Genomic DNA, 16,983 nt, shown 5'->3' with positions numbered 1-16,983 from the left:
GTTGGCCACTTTTAAGGCTCATCAGCACCCAGTGAGGGTAGAAAATCACTAGATCCAGGGACTATTATTATTTTTGTAAATGAAAGCGACTCTTTGGGCAAGGGTCACTTCCGAGGCACATAATTTATGTGTATTTTCTTTCTGCCCCCATCCCCCCACTGGGGATAGATCAGCCTGTTTTTTTTGCCTTCCTGTCCCTAGGGGCGGGAGCCAGAAACCCCCACATGACCCAGGGATTTGTTTTAAAGTACATTGGGGTTATCCCTTTGGCAAGGATGGCCCCTAATTTGTTTTTTATATTTGTGGCCAGTTTCTGTCCCCCTGGAGGCGGATCAGCCCTATTTGAAGGCCCATTTGCCCAGGGGGGTAGAAAACCCACTAGCACCAGGGATAGGTATTTAATTATGTTTCTGCATGGCCCCTTGGGTAATGTTTGCCCCTATTGGCGCTAATAATTGTATAAAATTACTTTTGGTCATTTTCTGCTCCCTATGGTGGCGGATTGGCCCTATTTTGTGGCCCATCTGCCTAAGGGGAGGGGGACAACCCAATAGCACTAGAGATATGTATATATTTAAGTTTATTGGTGGCCTTGGGTAAGAGTTGCCCCAATGAGATATAGGGCATCAGTTATTATTTACTTTTGGTTGTTTTTCTGTCCCCCTTGGTGGCAGATTGGCCATTTGAATAGTGACATAGCGTGTTATAATGTTAATTGTTTTATTTCTTGGGACTTGCAATTGTAATGTTTTATTTCTCCTTTTTATTCTAGTTCAAGACTTTTGCTCTTTTGACTGATGTTCCAGGTTGCGGTTTCATCACTGGTGGTTCTGCAGTTTGTGTAGTTGCATGTGTTTGGTAAGAAAATATTTTTTTGTACTATTTACTCTAATTGAGTTTGATTTTACCCTGCATGAATGTGTTTTTGTAAATGGTGCATTTAATATTTCATTTTATTTATTAAGAAGTTTTATGTAGCTCTGGCCAGATTCGAGGGTATCGGAGCGCTTTACAGCAGTCGCACTACAAAAATCACTGAATACAGTAATAGTATACATCTTGGTAAGGAAGTCCCAGCGCGTTGTGTAACCTTGGGGCACTGACGTCCTGAAATGTCGTAGATGAGTGCCGTTGTCTTGGGCTGAGCTCCTCTTTCCGGGAGGTGGGAACGAAGTAGGGGTCCGGGAGGTGGAGGAAGTAGAGGTCTTGAAGTCACAGAGTCGAACTGCGGCGATGTGCTGACTTAAGCACTTCGGTGGCTCCTATCGGTTTGCTGAGGGACGAATGAGGAGAAGGTCTTTGAGGTGTCTTTTGAATTTTACAAAGGAGGGGATAGTTCTGATGTGGGGGGGGGATGGATTTTGGGCACGTTACCAGCGAACGACCGCGCCGCGGTTTTTTGTTTGCATGTTGTCAGCGGGATGAGTAGTAGAGTGTTGGAGCTCCTGAGGTTCCTTGTCTGAACGGCTTTTTTGAGTTTGGAAGCGAGGTATTCCAGTTTGCCTGTGTGAAGGGCTTCGTGGGCGAGGGAGGCTGTTCTGAAGCAAGCACACATTTCAACTGGGAGCCATTTTAGTTCTCTGAGTGCGGGTGAGATGTGATCACATTTCTTAACTCTGGTGACCGTTCTGGCTGCGGCATTGAGAGTTGTTTTGAGGGGATCAAGGTGGGATTTTGCTGTACCTGAGAGGACTGCATTCCCGTAGTCTAGTCTAGACAGCATCAATGCTTGAGTGGCTTGCTTAAGGTCCTTGGACAGGATGAAGGGTTTTATTTTGTTAAGTAGCTTCAAGTTAAGGAAGGAGCTCTTTGAGGAGTTCTTAATGTTTTGGTCATGTCAAGTATTGGGTCCAGGGTGATACCTAGTGATTTTACAGAGTCTGCTAGAGTGAGGTTACTGTTGAGCACATCAATAGCTTTTAGCCAGTCTGCAATTGGGGTTCTCTTCTTTGTTGGAGATGAGGAGTATTTCTGTTTTGTCTCAATTGAGTTTTAGGTGGTTACTTGAAAGCCAGTGTTGGACTTCTCTTAGTGTGTCGTTGAGTCTCTGAATGTCATAAATGGAGGAGGTTTCCAAATAGATCTGTTTGTCATCTGCATATATGTGGAAGGGGATGTTGGCTTTTTTGAGTAGGGTAGTGAGGGGTTCCATGTAGATGTTGAAAAGTTGCGGGGAGAGCACCGAGCCTTGGGGGACACCCCTGCTGACGGGGTGTAGGTCGGACACAAAGTTTTTGATTTTTATTCTTTGGGTGCGGTTGTGAAGGAAGGAGGAGAACCAGTGTGGGACCACCTCATCTAGACCTGCAATTTCTTGAAAAACCTTAATGAGAAGTTTGTGATCGACCGTGTCGAAGGCTGCCGATAGGTCTAGGAGAATGAGTAGGCAGCACTGGTCCAAATCAAGTGACTTGTGGATATCCTCAATGACGTTGATAATGTGTAATGATAGCAGTATGTTTATCTTCTGTTTTATTGAGTGTTGTTTTTTCTTTCTAGTGGGATATCTTTGGTTTATGCTTTGTCTTTGCAGAGTAGGTGCTGGTGAATGTTGCTGTCTCTGACAAGTGACGTATATAGTTTTTGAGTATATAGATCTTTGTGATAAAACAACGCTTTTTGTATTACTTATTTTGCACAGTTTTGGCTGTTGTTGACTTGTTTGTGAAGTCTCCTTTCTTACTAAGGATTATGGTTAGCCGCATGATTACTACTCAGCAGGTTGTTGGTATGCTTTTTGAGTCTTCTTCTGACCATGGTTCAGAGACTGACTCTGCATCTGAGGCAGAGGAGGGAGTGGAAGATTCTGGAATTGAGTTTTCTGTCCACAAAGAATTATCGGAAGATGAAACTACTCTTAGTACAGATGAAGTGCTTGTTTTAGAGGAGGACATTGATGTGCCGATAGTGCAGCAAGAGGCATCTGGGCTGCAGCCTGGGACTGCACGGCTTCCCATTGGAATAGCTGATCTCATGATTGGCCATAGGCAGAGTGCAGCCGGCACTGCTGGACTTTACTGGTGTTCCAGGGTGTAGAGGGGACACTTAAACCTTTTTGCCTATAATGTTTTTCAGTTGTTTATGGACGATGTATTTTTGGCAGAGATTGTTGAACAGACTAATTTGTATGCTGAACAGTATTTGAGGGACAACAGTGCCAGACTTAGGCCCCATTCTAGAGCTACCTGGTGGATTCCCACAGATCTAGAAGAGTTGAAGAATTTCTTGGGTTTAACTTTTTTGATGGATTTGATAAGGAAGCCATCAATCTCTTCATATTGGTCTACCAGTCCCTTAATGGAAACGGCTATATTTCCGGCAATCATGAGTCTTGATCGGTATTTGCTTTTGCTTTGGATGCTGCATTTTGTCAATAATGGTTTAGCGTTGCTACAAGTTCACCTTGTTTGTGACCGTCTTTTTAAGATTCAGCCAGTCATTGATCACTTTGTAGATTGATTTTTGAGATCTATGCTCCAGTGAAAGAAATAGCTGTGGATGAGTCTTTGGTCTTGTTCAAGGGCCGCTTGTTTTTTAGTCAGTACATTCCTAGCAAGTGGGCACACTATGGAATTAAGATGTATATGCTGTGTGACAGTAGGACTGGATATGTCTCTAATTTCAGGGTGTACACCGGTAGTGATTCCAGGATTGACCACTCCTGGTTGTTCGTCCACTTTCAGAGTGAGTGAAAAAATTGGTTGGTAACTTGGTAGAGGGCATTTTAACAATGGTCACCATTTAAATAGAGATAACTTCTACACTGGTATGCAGTTGTTCAGGGAATTGGCCAAAGTGGACACTGTTGTTTGCGGCACATTCCTCTCTAACTGCAAAGCTTGTCAAAAGCTAGAGCGGGGACAGTGCAGTGCATTGTGTAGTGTAGCTGCAAAGTTTGCAGACAGGAGAGATGTCTACATGCTGACTACCCTTCATGATGAAAGCACTTTGCCTGTGACTGTTTGGGGTCAGGTTGTTGAAGTGTGCAATCCGGTATAGAGTCCAAATATCGAGTTTTTAATATCGACTAGACACAATATCGAGTAAAAAATATAGAATGGACATATTATCGACTAGACATAATATAGACAACAAAAATATCGACTAGAAAAAATTAATATCGAATAGAATGGACATAATATCGAATCAAAAATATAGAATGGACATAATATCGACTAGACATAATATAGACAACAAAAATATCAAATTAAAGGTAAGTTAATATTATTTTTTTTTGTGTAATGTAATTCTGTAGCGGGTTGTGGGTTTATAGGGGAATCGGGTGGGAAGTAATTTAATTATAATTAATTAAATATGGTAATTTATTTATTGATATTTATTTAGAATCAATTGTTAATTAATTATTAATTGGCAATTAATTAAAATATAATTGGTAATTAGTTATAATTGATTAATTGATAAATATTTTAATTTTAGTAATTTATTTTCTGTAGCGGGTTGTGGTTTTATAGGGGAATAGGGTGGGAAGTAATTTAATTATAATTAATTAAATTTGTTAATTTATTTATTGATATTCATTTAGAATTAATTGTTAATTAATTATTCATTGGTAATTCATTAAAATATAATTGGTAATTAATTATAATTGATTCATTGATAAATATGTTAATTTTATTAAATTATTTTCTGTAGCGGGTTGTGGGTTTATAAGGGAATAGGGTGGGAAGTAATTTAAATATAATTAATTAAATATGTTAATGTATTTATTGTTAATTATTTTGAATACAAAATATAATTGGTAAAAAATGTAATTGATTAACTGATAAATATGTTATTTTCATTAATTTATTTTCAGTAGCGGGTTGTGGGTTTATAGGGGAATAGGGTAGGAAGTAATTTAATTATAATTAATTAAATATGTTAATTTATTTATTGATATTTATTTAGAATTAATCGCCAGCGCCGCAACAACATAAGACTACTGGGGGTGTAAGAAGGAAGGGAAGGGCAGGATGTGCGGGCTTTTGTTATTGAATTACTTAAGGGTGGTTTTCCTGAATTAACGGGTTGGGAATGGGAAAGGGAGATACAAAGAGCGCATAGATTCCCAATGGTCCAAATAAGGGCTCCGCCTACTGATAAACCCAGGGCCATCCTGATATTTGTAGGGAATTTCCTTTTAAGGCAGGAGATTATGGACAAAGCAAAGCCACAAACTAAACGAACATACAATGGTATAACTTTTTTTGCCCGCCCCGACTTCTGCCATGCCACAGTGGAAAGGAGGTGGCAGATGAGGAAAATGATAGCCCCTTTTCAAGGTCTGGGCTGTGAAGCGTATCTTATGTTTCCATCTCGGTTAAAAATAATTGATAAAGGGCAGACCAAAATATTCTTCTCCGAGATTAAAGCACAGGAGTACCTTGAGGAGATTAAGCAGAGAAAAGGAGGTACTAAGAATATGGCGCTGGCCTTAATCCGGAAAAAAAAAGTTTAATAATAACAATCTGGTTTATTTATCATAGTCTTCTTTTCCCTTTTAAATAGCGTAGGAACTGCAGGAATTGTAGAATGGCATAAAAGGGCATAAAAAAAAAAGAAAAAAAAAAGCTGATGGTAACTAGAGCAGGAGAGCAGGGGGGGAGTGGTGACTGGTACCTGGGGCGACAGCTGTCACGCATAGGTCAGGTCTGACCTATTTGCCTGTAAGGGGGGGGTGGGGTAAGGGAGCAGGGTGGGGGAGGGGTACAGGGCACTTGGATGGTTTTTGTTTAAATTCTTACGTACATGAAAGAACCAATGAAATATGTATATTTCAATGGATGAAGATTTCAATACAAGGAGGAGGTGATAAAATAATCTGTGGTGAAAATGGTAAACTGTTGGGACAGATAACTGATACACATTAATGGGTACACGTATAATCACTGTGAATGTCTGTGGATTAAATGATCGGGTCAAAAGACAGCGAGTCGCAGTGTGGTTAAGATCTCTAAATGTGGATTTTGTGTGCCTCCAAGAAACCCATATAGCTGGAGATCAGGGTTATTTGCTAGATCAGTTAGGATATCAAGTGTTAGCTTATACTAAACAGGGTGCAAGGTATAGAGGAGTGGCAATTCTGGCCAGACAGAGGGATCTTAGAGTAAGAAGAAAACTTGAAGATCAATGGGGGAGATGGGTCATTATAGATTATAAAATGAATCAGGAGTGGGTAACCCTAGTGTGTGTGTATGGCTCAACGGAAGATGACCCGGACATTTTTGACTTCTTGGACTTAGAATTATCCACATGGTCACCAACTATAATCTTAGCTGGAGATCTTAATATTAACGGGGCAGGTGGGCTTGGATTGGCTCCTAATAGGGCTTATCAGGGTAGAAAAAGGAGAGTTTGTTGTTCATTAGGTAACCTTGTAAGGAATAATGCACTTATGGATGTGTGGGGTACAACATATCCTAATAAACAGGGGTTTACTTATTTTTCAGCTCCACATAGGGTATGTGCTAGACTTGATTATTTTTTTGTATCGAACTCACTCCAATCAAAAGTAAGAATTGAAAAACTACCACGCATAATTTCTGATCATAATCCTCTAGTTTTAACACTAAATCTTAGCATTAAGAGACCGGATCATTGTTGGACATTCGAGAGGGGCCTATTAAAGGATGAGGCATATATAGTTCATATGAAAGGTTGGATTACTGATTTTCTAAATATTAATAGAGGCAGTACAGAAGTTGGGAATGTATGGGATGCATTTAAGGCTGCTATACGGGGGAGACAATAAGTTATAGTGTAGCAAGTAGGAGGAAGGATAGACAAAAGGAGGAAGAACTTATTAAAGCAGTGATAGAAGCGGAGGACGAGTTAACTAATAACGTTGTAAGGGGGGCTCCTCTTGATCAAGTACTAATAAAAATAGCTAAAGCGAAGATGGAGGCACAGGAGAGTGTTGCTAATAAAGCTGCCAAAATATATTTAGCAAACAGAGAGAGATGCTACGAGTTTAATGAATCCGTGGGACGTACTTTGGCTATACGAGCTAGGCAGAATGTCTCTATTGCTCAAGTAAGAGGGGTTCAGGATGAAGCTGGGAGAATAGTCTCAGAAACAGAGGGTGTAAGAGAAGTGTTTAGGAAATTCTGTGCTACACTATACAATCAAGAGAACCAAATTGACACCTCTAGGATAAGGAATTACCTATACGAAGTCCCAATGATTAAGTTGCTAGAGAATGATGCAAAGGGACTAGAAGAGCCTTTAAGCTCTGATGAGATTTTTATTGCTTTGACAAGTCTGCCTTCCGGAAAGGCTGCAGGACCTGATCAGATCCCAGTAGAATTCTTTAAGACTTTTTGGGATGTTATTAAACAGGATCTTACAAATACCATGCAGCAGGCGCAGGGTGGAATATCTATCCCTAAAAGCTGGGCAGGGGCTGACATTGTGGTAATTTTGAAAAAAGGTAAACCACCTGAACAACCTGGATCGTACAGACCCATAACATTGATGAACGCAGACACGAAGATATATTCAAAGGTATTGGCTCTCAGAGTAGCAAAAGTAATTAGTAGACTTGTGAGTATTAACCAGCACGGGTTTATACCAGGGAGAGGCACTACCCACATATACGGAAAGTCATTACCCTCCTTGATGTTGCAGAGGTAGCAGGAGACCCGATAGCGATTATATTATTGGATGCTGAGAAAGCGTTTGATCGGGTCTCCTGGGACTTTTTATGGTTTACATTGAGGAGATTGGGCTTTGGAGAGGGAATGGTGAGAGCGATTCAGGTATTATATGAGAATCCAACCGCTCGTATTCGAGTAAATGATGGATATACACTTCCATTCAATATAAGAAGGGGAACGCGACAGGGGTGTCCCTGCTCCCCACTTCTATTTGCTCTATATATGGACCCATATATTCGTCGTATACAACTAAATGATAATATTCCTGCAGTAGATGCGTATGGAGCTCGGTGTAAAGTTCTGGCCTATGCAGATGATGTTGCAATTGTGACCCCCAATCCTATCGAAGCAATGGCAATGGTTGAAATGGAAGCCCAACAATTTGGAGATGTGTCAGGGTAGGCCCTCAATACAAGCAAAACACAGATTATTAAAAATTGTAAAGCATATTGCCTAGATAGTCGGGTGGTGGAAAGTGGAGTTTACTTAGGGGTAACAATTACAGCGGACTTAGATAGGTTAGTGGAGGTAAACATTGCACCTATAATAAGTAAAGCAAAAAAGGAATTAGATAGATTACACAATATGCATATGTCAATAGTAGGACGAACGAATATAATTAAAATGATCTTTTTGCCGAAGTTTTTATATATATTTAGGGCTATACCTCTACTATTTGAAGCGAAGTGGTTTATAACATTGGAGCATATGGTAAACCGATTTGTCTGGTCGCATGGAAAGACTCGAAGGGCATTAAGATTTATGGCTTTACCTAGGGAGCGTGGTGGGTGGGCCCTCCCAGATTTAAAATTATATTACTGGGCTGCATCTCTTCAATATATGGCAGGATTATTAGGAGGGGGAGAAAAAGAAGGACAAGATCAGTTAGGAACCCTAGCGATTTATACACTGGCTTTAGGAGAACAAGCTGAGAATCTTTTTTTGAAAATCACTGACCATAGCTATTTTAAGAGGATTAAATTTAAAACAATCAATGCAGCACATAGAATTTGGATCTCATTTGCTAAAAAGTTTGGACTTGGAAGATATAATGCTTACACTAGGTTCAAAGGGAATCCGAATTTTCCTGATGAAATATTTACAGGGGTGGTCTTTAATGAGTGGATAAGCCGTGGGATTATGAAGATGGGTGATATTATGGGATCACAGGGAGTAATGCAATTTAGTGGCCTCCAGGCAATATATGGGATGGATGCAACTCATTTTTTTAAATATCTGCAAATAAGAAGTTTTATCACGACAAAAACTGGAGGGGTTCAGGGATTTAATTTAAACCCCATCTTGGACATTATAGAGAATGGAGCAGAGGGCACAATAAGGAGATTCTATGCTGAGCTGATAGAGCATCAACCTGATGATATGTATAAATTTGAGAATAAGTGGGTACAGAAACTGGGGGTTGAAAAGAAGTGTTTTTACAGGTCATTAGGATTGGGCCAGAAGCTCCTCTGCTCAGCATCACTCCAATCACAACACTATAAGACTTTGTACCTACTATATTATACACCAGCCAGAATAGCACAGTGGGGAGGTACAACAGGAATTCTATGCCCAAGATGTGACAGTGATGAAGCTGATCTTGTTCATATGCTCGCGAAGTGTACCCATTTGAAAACTACCCTCGATGAAATAGAATTTTTTTTTTTAAATGCGCTGAGGATAGAAATTATACTTACTCCAACAGTGATAATGCTTGGAATTAATCAGAATGCTAGCCAGGCATCTTATGAATATTTTATATTTTTGGCTATGGCCGTTTTGAGATTATGTATTGCTACAGCCTGGCTGGACCGCATACCACCCACATTTCATCAATGGTTAGCTAAGTTATTGAATATATATAATCTTGAAAAAGCAATTTATACTAGGAGAGACGTAACCAGTAAGAAAATAGGTAAGGAAATATGGGAACCTATACAAAGATGGATAGATATAGACCCTGGATAGGAGTCGTTAAAAGGAAGGACTCATTAATTTGAATATTTTGTTTGATTTGAGAGACCACACGTAATAGTTATGAGAATATAAGATTGTAAAAGTTATTGATTAAGTTCTTATGAAATGTATAAAGTTGGAGAAATGATTGTGAACTATATAATGTGGAAACAATATGATTTTGAATGGTAAATTTTGGTTTTGTTTGTTTAATTTCTATCCTGTATGTATTTGTGTGCCCTGTACCAATATATAAAAATGGGGGAAAAAAAAAAGAATTAATTGTTAATTAATTATTAATAGGTAATTAATTAAAATATAATTGGAAATTATAATAAATTGATACATTTTTAAATTGTAAATTAGTTTATTGTTAATAGGTAATTAGTATTAGTAGGTAATTTTTATAATTAAATAATTTTATTTTGTATTTATAAATAATTATTTAATATATTTTATACAATTGTAAAATGTTTTAATTAATTTGTAATTGGTATTACTATTTATGTTATTTATATTTATATATGAAGTATTTACTTTCCCTACTGTTGCACTCTCTGGAGTGGGAATAGTAATTTTTACCCCTACGCTATCCAACGTTTTCCCTACTGTTGCACTCTCTGGAGTGGGAATAGTAATTTTTACCCCTACGCTATCCAACTCTTTCCCTACTGTTGCACTCTCTGGAGTTGGAATAGTAATTTTAACCCCTACGCTATCCAACGCTTTCCCTACTGTTGCACTCTCTGGAGTGGGAATAGTAATTTTTACCCCTACGCTATCCTACGCTTTCCCTACTGTTGCACTCTCTGGAGTGGGAATAGTAATTTTTACCCCTACGCTATCCAACGTTTTCCCTACTGTTGCACTCTCTGGAGTGGGAATAGTCATTTTTACCCCTACGCTATCCAACGCTTTTCATACTGTTGCACTCTCTGGAGTGGGAATAGTAATTTTTACCCCTACGCTATCCAACGCTTTCCCTACTGTTGCACTCGCTGGAGTGGGAATAGTAATTTTTACCCCTACGCTATCCAACTCTTTCCCTACTCTTGCACTCTCTGGAGTGGGAATAGTAATTTTTACCCCTACTCTATCCAACGTTTTCCCTACTGTTGCACTCTCTGGAGTGGGAATAGTAATTTTTACCCCAATGCTATCCAACGCTTTCCCTACTGTTGCACTCTCTGGAGTGGGAATAGTAATTTTTACCCCTACGCTATCCAACATTTTCCCTACTGTTGCACTCTCTGGAGTGGGAATAGTAATTTTTACCCCTACGCTATCCAACGCTTTCCATACTGTTGCACTCTCTGGAGTGGGAATAGTAATTTTTACCCCTACGCTATCCAACGCTTTCCCTACTGTTGCACTCGCTGGAGTGGGAATAGTAATTTTTACCCCTACGCTATCCAACTCTTTCCCTACTGTTGCACTCTCTGGAGTGGGAATAGTAATTTTTACCTCTATGCTATCCAACGCTTTCCCTACTGTTGCACTCTCTGGAGTGGGAATAGTAATTTTTACCCCTACGCTATCCAACGCTTTCCCTACTGCTGCACTCTCTGGAGTGGGAATAGTAATTTTTACCCCTACGCTATCCAATGCTTTCCATACTGTTGCACTCTCTGGAGTGGGAATAGTCATTTCTACCCCTACGCTATCCAACGCTTTCCCTACTGTTGCACTCCCTGGAGTGGGAATAGTAATTTTTACCCCTACGCTATCCAACTCTTTCCCTACTGTTGCACTCTCTGGAGTGGGAATAGTAATTTTTACCTCTACTCTATCCAACGTTTTCCCTACTGTTGCACTCTCTGGAGTGGGAATAGTAATTTTTACCCCTACGCTATCCAACGCTTTCCCTACTTCTGCACTCTCTGGAGTGGGAATAGTAATTTTTACCCCTACGCTATCCAACGCTTTCCCTACTGTTGCACTCTCTGGAGTGGAAATAGTCATTTTTACCCCTACGCTATCCAACGCTTTCCCTTCTGTTGCACTCACTGGAGTCGTTACAGTAAATTTAAACCTCTTGCTATCCTACGGTAAAAATATTGTATATGTTTTGTTAATAATATGTATATATATATATATTCACTGAAAAAACCATAGGTTATAGACCATATATAGTTAGGAATTAGCATTTAAAAAACCTTATTTTACTCACACAAAACCATTGAAATTCCATATATAGTTAGTTGCACTAACTATATATCGCGCACCCGCAATCCACTGCTGATCATGTCACATATTACATCATTCATGACATGGTCAGTGACATCACTGATGACATCACTGATGACATCTCAAATGACATCACTGATGACATCACTGATGACAACATCCAGTGACTGTATGTTTCTGTAAAGTTAAAATATGTCTTACATATTGAAGAATGAGTGGATGTATAAGTGTCTGGATGAAGGATTTAGTAGGTGCGTGACTGACTGTATGAGTGAGTGATTAAATGTGTCTCACTGAATGCATGGGTTAGTGACTAAACTGTCTTAATTTGTGCATCATTATGTCTGTTGTTCTGTAAACTGCTGCATGTGTTGATCATTAGCTATACGAGAGGCTATATGTGTTATTAATTGGTTGCCCAAGTATTTCTATGGGAGATTGAGTTTGTGTGGGGGTGGCTGGAAGGTGTGTGACTCTATGCATAGATGTGTGAGCAGTTTATTCACTAGGTGTATGAGTTCAAGAGTGCATGTGGAAACAGCTACATGGGCAGTTGACTGTGTGCATGAGTGTATTGATGAGTGAATGGATATCTCAATGCTACATGTCATAGTAAGTACATATGTAAAACACAGTACATGTGAGAGTTGGCATATATAAATAACTGTGCATGAGAGCCACTGAATGAGTGAGTGGTTGTATCGATCATTGTGAACTTGTATCAGGGATTGTATAAGAGAGTAAATATGTGTTAGTATATGTTTCAATAAGTAAGGTGTGTTTAACTATATAGTTGAAGAAATGGAGGTGAGATTGTTTCTTTGCATGACTGACTGGGTGTGTGAGTAACTCCATGGATGAGTGGCAGTGTGTGAGTGTCTGTATACACTGAGTGTATCTAAGGTTATATTAGAGTCTGAAGAGGTTTATCGTATTAGCACAAGAATGATGTCAAATGAGATGTCATCAGTGATGTCATCAGTGATGTCATTTGAGATGTCATCAGTGATGTCATCAGTGATGTCACTGACCATGTCATGAATGATGTAATATGTGACATGATCAGCAGTGGATTGCGGGTGCGCGATATATAGTTAGTGCAACTAACTATATATGGAATTTCAATGGTTTTGTGTGAGTAAAATAAGGTTTTTTAAATGCTAATTCCTAACTATATATGGTCTATAACCTATGGTTTTTTCAGTGAATTTTCAAGGTTTTGTAAATGCTAATTCCTAACTATATATGGTCTATAACCTATGGTTTTTTCAGTGAATTTCAATGGTTTTTTAATAGCAAATATCATAAGCTGTCGAATGTCAAGTACGTGGTAAGTGAAAACATTTTCGTGTTTATGCACACTGATCTGCTTTGAATGGTGCCCCCCCCCTCATTTCTATTAGGAGTACTCTCTCTTTGCAGATAGTGAAAGGTAGTTAACGCAGGCCTTTGCCCCCGTTGTAATCCGTCGTGCCTGCTTCTCTCTCCATTTGATTGATTGTTATCCAAGTATTTACTATTTTAGAATTAGTTCTCTTTGGTTCATTCTCTATTTACAAACAAACACAGAGTCGCAATACTCTGTTTAGTCTTTGCAGATAACGAAAAATCGTGTAAAAAAAAAGAAAAGGAATCGAGCAAAATCAGTAGGCCACTAATGGGATCTCTTTTTGACCTCGCTAAAATAGAAACATTAGGAACAACCCCTCATGACAAATACAAAACTAGTGAGATGAACTGAACTCCACACAATGATGGCTGCAAAACAGCTCGGCTCCGCCACCCACCCCGCCCAAAATAACGATAAAGAGCGGCTGCCATGATTGGTTGCGGAATGGCCACGACGGAGCTACGAAATGGTGCTGCTCTCATGCTAACCCCAGCTTCAGTCTGAAACATCCAGAAACACTGTAGACTACCAATTCGATCAGTTCCGGTAGCGCCCCAATGTAACCCGGTAGAGAAGAACTAGCCCTCCCCTCTTTGACTGATGGTTCTTGTTGCCTGTCCCTTCTGTTGTCATTTAACAGAACTATTTAGCCTGCTGAAAGGGGTTGTGTTTCGACCGCTGGTTGGTGGAGACATTTTGACTATATTCTGGACCTGCGTTGTCGCGTAATGCGTCATATGACGCGCCGCGTTAGCGCATCCGGAAGTCATCCGGGGCGCGCAGCGCGTAACGTAAGCATAACAAGTCATGTGACTTGTTAATAAAACTTTTCATTGGTTCATTTTACTTTTCTTATTCTAATGATGAAAGCCTTGGTCATATCACCTAAAAATTACGCTTTTAATTACTTCCGAACATTATTTTTTCTTAAATATATGTTATAATGTTCCAGGCTAATGTACTTTCCCGGAAATTTTACAACTGTCCTGCAAGTAAAATATATTCTTTTTTCGAGAAAAAGAGCGTTTCTTCGTCCCATGACGGAGCCGTTGAGCAAAAGAGGGTCGACCTGCTGTCTTAGTCGCCGATACGCCTGAATATGAGATTCTTATCGATCACTTTATGTTGCAGGAATAGAAAACACAACAGCCCTTGACCATTTATCTTTACTGCGTTCCTTCGTATTATACCTTTTACCCTTCATGTAATTGGTCTGCTTTATTTCACTTGCCTTTTAATGATTCTAAAACAGTGACTATTATTAAAAACTTTACCAATGTATATACTACTACCATGTTTTCTTTTAAAAACCTTTATTGTGAAAATTTCATTATACAAATACGAGCCTATAACCACGTGGGCCTGCCACGGAGCAAACTGTAATCGTATATGATGAATAGACATTTACACTGTAGAGGAACGTAACGGGCGGGCCATTAGGTTGCAAGAACTAAGGTGTCTAACAGTTACGGAATCGGTGGACGTACATTTTATAATTAAAATACGACAGGGCCAGTTACAATAAAATTATCTAGATATACATTTGCGGGCAAGTACCATGGGTGACGTTAATTCGAACTTTCAACAGTACAGTAATCAATAACACATCAGAACTTAATATCAATAGGGATGTCGAAATATTCAATCAATTCTCGTCCCCGCCCGCCATGTGCTTCAAAACTGCATACGTATCTCGTGATTTCAAGGTTCTGCAACCAGTACACAACAAGGAGTTACGAGTCCCATTTATTCTGGCGCCATTTTGGGCGAGGACGGGCAGGTCCAGGATATAGTCAAAATGTCTCTACCAACCATCGACTATGATGATGTTCATATGCTGTATTTATTAGAGTAACACTCATCTGTCCACATGAAATTAATTTACCACAATCTAAACATGTCATTTTAATCTTTCCAAAGTTCTTCTAAATATTTGGGACCGTTTCCCTTGCCTCTGAAGCTCTCAGTGCCACTTCTTTGATGAATGTACTAGCAGGTCAGGGGTTCTCCTCCAAATCTCTCTTTTATGCAGCACTATAATTAATTGGTGCCACCTCTCCATATGACGATGCATGGTATAGTTACCACAACTATATTTTTTTTCGGTTCCTCTGGAGAGTTCATCGTGGCAGATGAAGCGTGTAACGTACCGGGCATTTACCTTTTTTTGCATGTACAGGAAAGGAAAAAAAAATCGAGCGTCCAAGTTCTAAGGTGTCCCAGGGCCATTTTAGTGGACCAGGCCCAAATCCAAAGAACAGGCCGCCATTTTGAGAGTCCTCTTGCAGCCGCCTGTCGCTGTAGCATCAAGAGCAGCCGAAACTCAGCTGAATGGCAACTGAAACGGTAAATGGGCGCCCCACTACATTTCAGCATTGTAGGATGACCACACCAGTACAGCAACTTGCTAGACATCACCTCGGTGCCATCCGGATCTCGGCGCCCCACTGCAGATGAAGTGCCTCTCAACTATGAAACCACCACGGTGACATCCGGATCTTGGCGCGTTGTGCTGCCTTCGGCCTATTCGCACATCGGTCCGCTACTGACGCCATCTCACAGGCTAATGGGGTGACCCACGCCGAGTTTCAGCATTGTAGGATGACCACACCAACTTGCTAGACATCACCTCGGTGCCATCCGAATCTTGGCATCTCAACGCCTAGTGGTATCTTCCATACAGAAAATATTGTTACGCTGCCTTTGGCCCCATTCGCACATCAGTCCGCAACTTAGACATCACCTCGGTGCCATCCGGATCTTGGCATCTCAGCGCCTTGTGGTGTCAGTCAGAAAATATTGTTGCGCTGCCTTTGGCCCCATTCGCACATCAGTCCGCTACTGACACCATCTCACAGGCCAATAGGGCGCCCCACGCCGACTTTTACCATTGTACGATGGCCACACCAGTGGCACAACTTGCTAGACATCACCTCGGTGCCATCCGAATCTTGGCATCTCAACGCCTAGTGGTATCTTCCATACAGAAAATCTTGTTACGCTACCTTTGGCCCCATTCGCACATCGGTCCGCAACTTAGACATCACCTCGGTGCCATCCGGATCTTGGCATCTCAGCGCCTTGTGGTGTCTTCTACTCCGAAAATATTGTAGAAAATATTGTTGCGCTGCCTTTGGCCCCATTCACACATCAGTCCGCTACTGACACCATCTCACAGGCCAACAGGGCGCCCCACGCCGACTTTTACCATTGTACGATGGCCACACCAGTGCCACAACTTGCTAGACACCACCTCGGTGCCATCCGGATCTTGGCATCTCAGCGCCTTGTGGTGTCTTCAAATCAGAAAATATTGTTGCGCTGCCTTTGGCCCCATTCGCACATCGGTCCGCTACTGACGCCATCTCACAGGCCAACGGGGCGCCCCACGCCGACTTTCAACATTGTAGGATGGCCACAGAAGTGCGACAACTTACTAGACACCACCTCGGTGCCATCCGGATCTTGGCATCTCAGCGCCTTGTGGTGTCTTCTATTCAGAAAATATTGTTGCGCTGCCTTTGGCCCCATTCGCACATCGGTCCGCTACTGACGCCATCTCACAGGCCAACGGGGCGCCCCACGCCGACTTTCAACATTGTAGGATGGCCACACCAGTGCGGCAACTTACTAGACACCACCTCGGTACCATCCGGATCTTGGCGCGTTGTGCTGCCTTCGGCCTATTCGCACATCGGTCCGCTACTGACGCAAACTCACAGGCCAACGGGGCGCCCCACGCCGACTTTCTGCATTGTTGGATGGCCACACCAGTGCGGCAACTTACTAGACACC

The sequence above is a fragment of the Lissotriton helveticus genome, chromosome 7 (assembly GCF_964261635.1).
Source record: "Lissotriton helveticus chromosome 7, aLisHel1.1, whole genome shotgun sequence".
Classification (NCBI taxonomy): Eukaryota; Metazoa; Chordata; class Amphibia; order Caudata; family Salamandridae; genus Lissotriton; species Lissotriton helveticus.
This window is presented reverse-complemented; position numbering follows the sequence as displayed.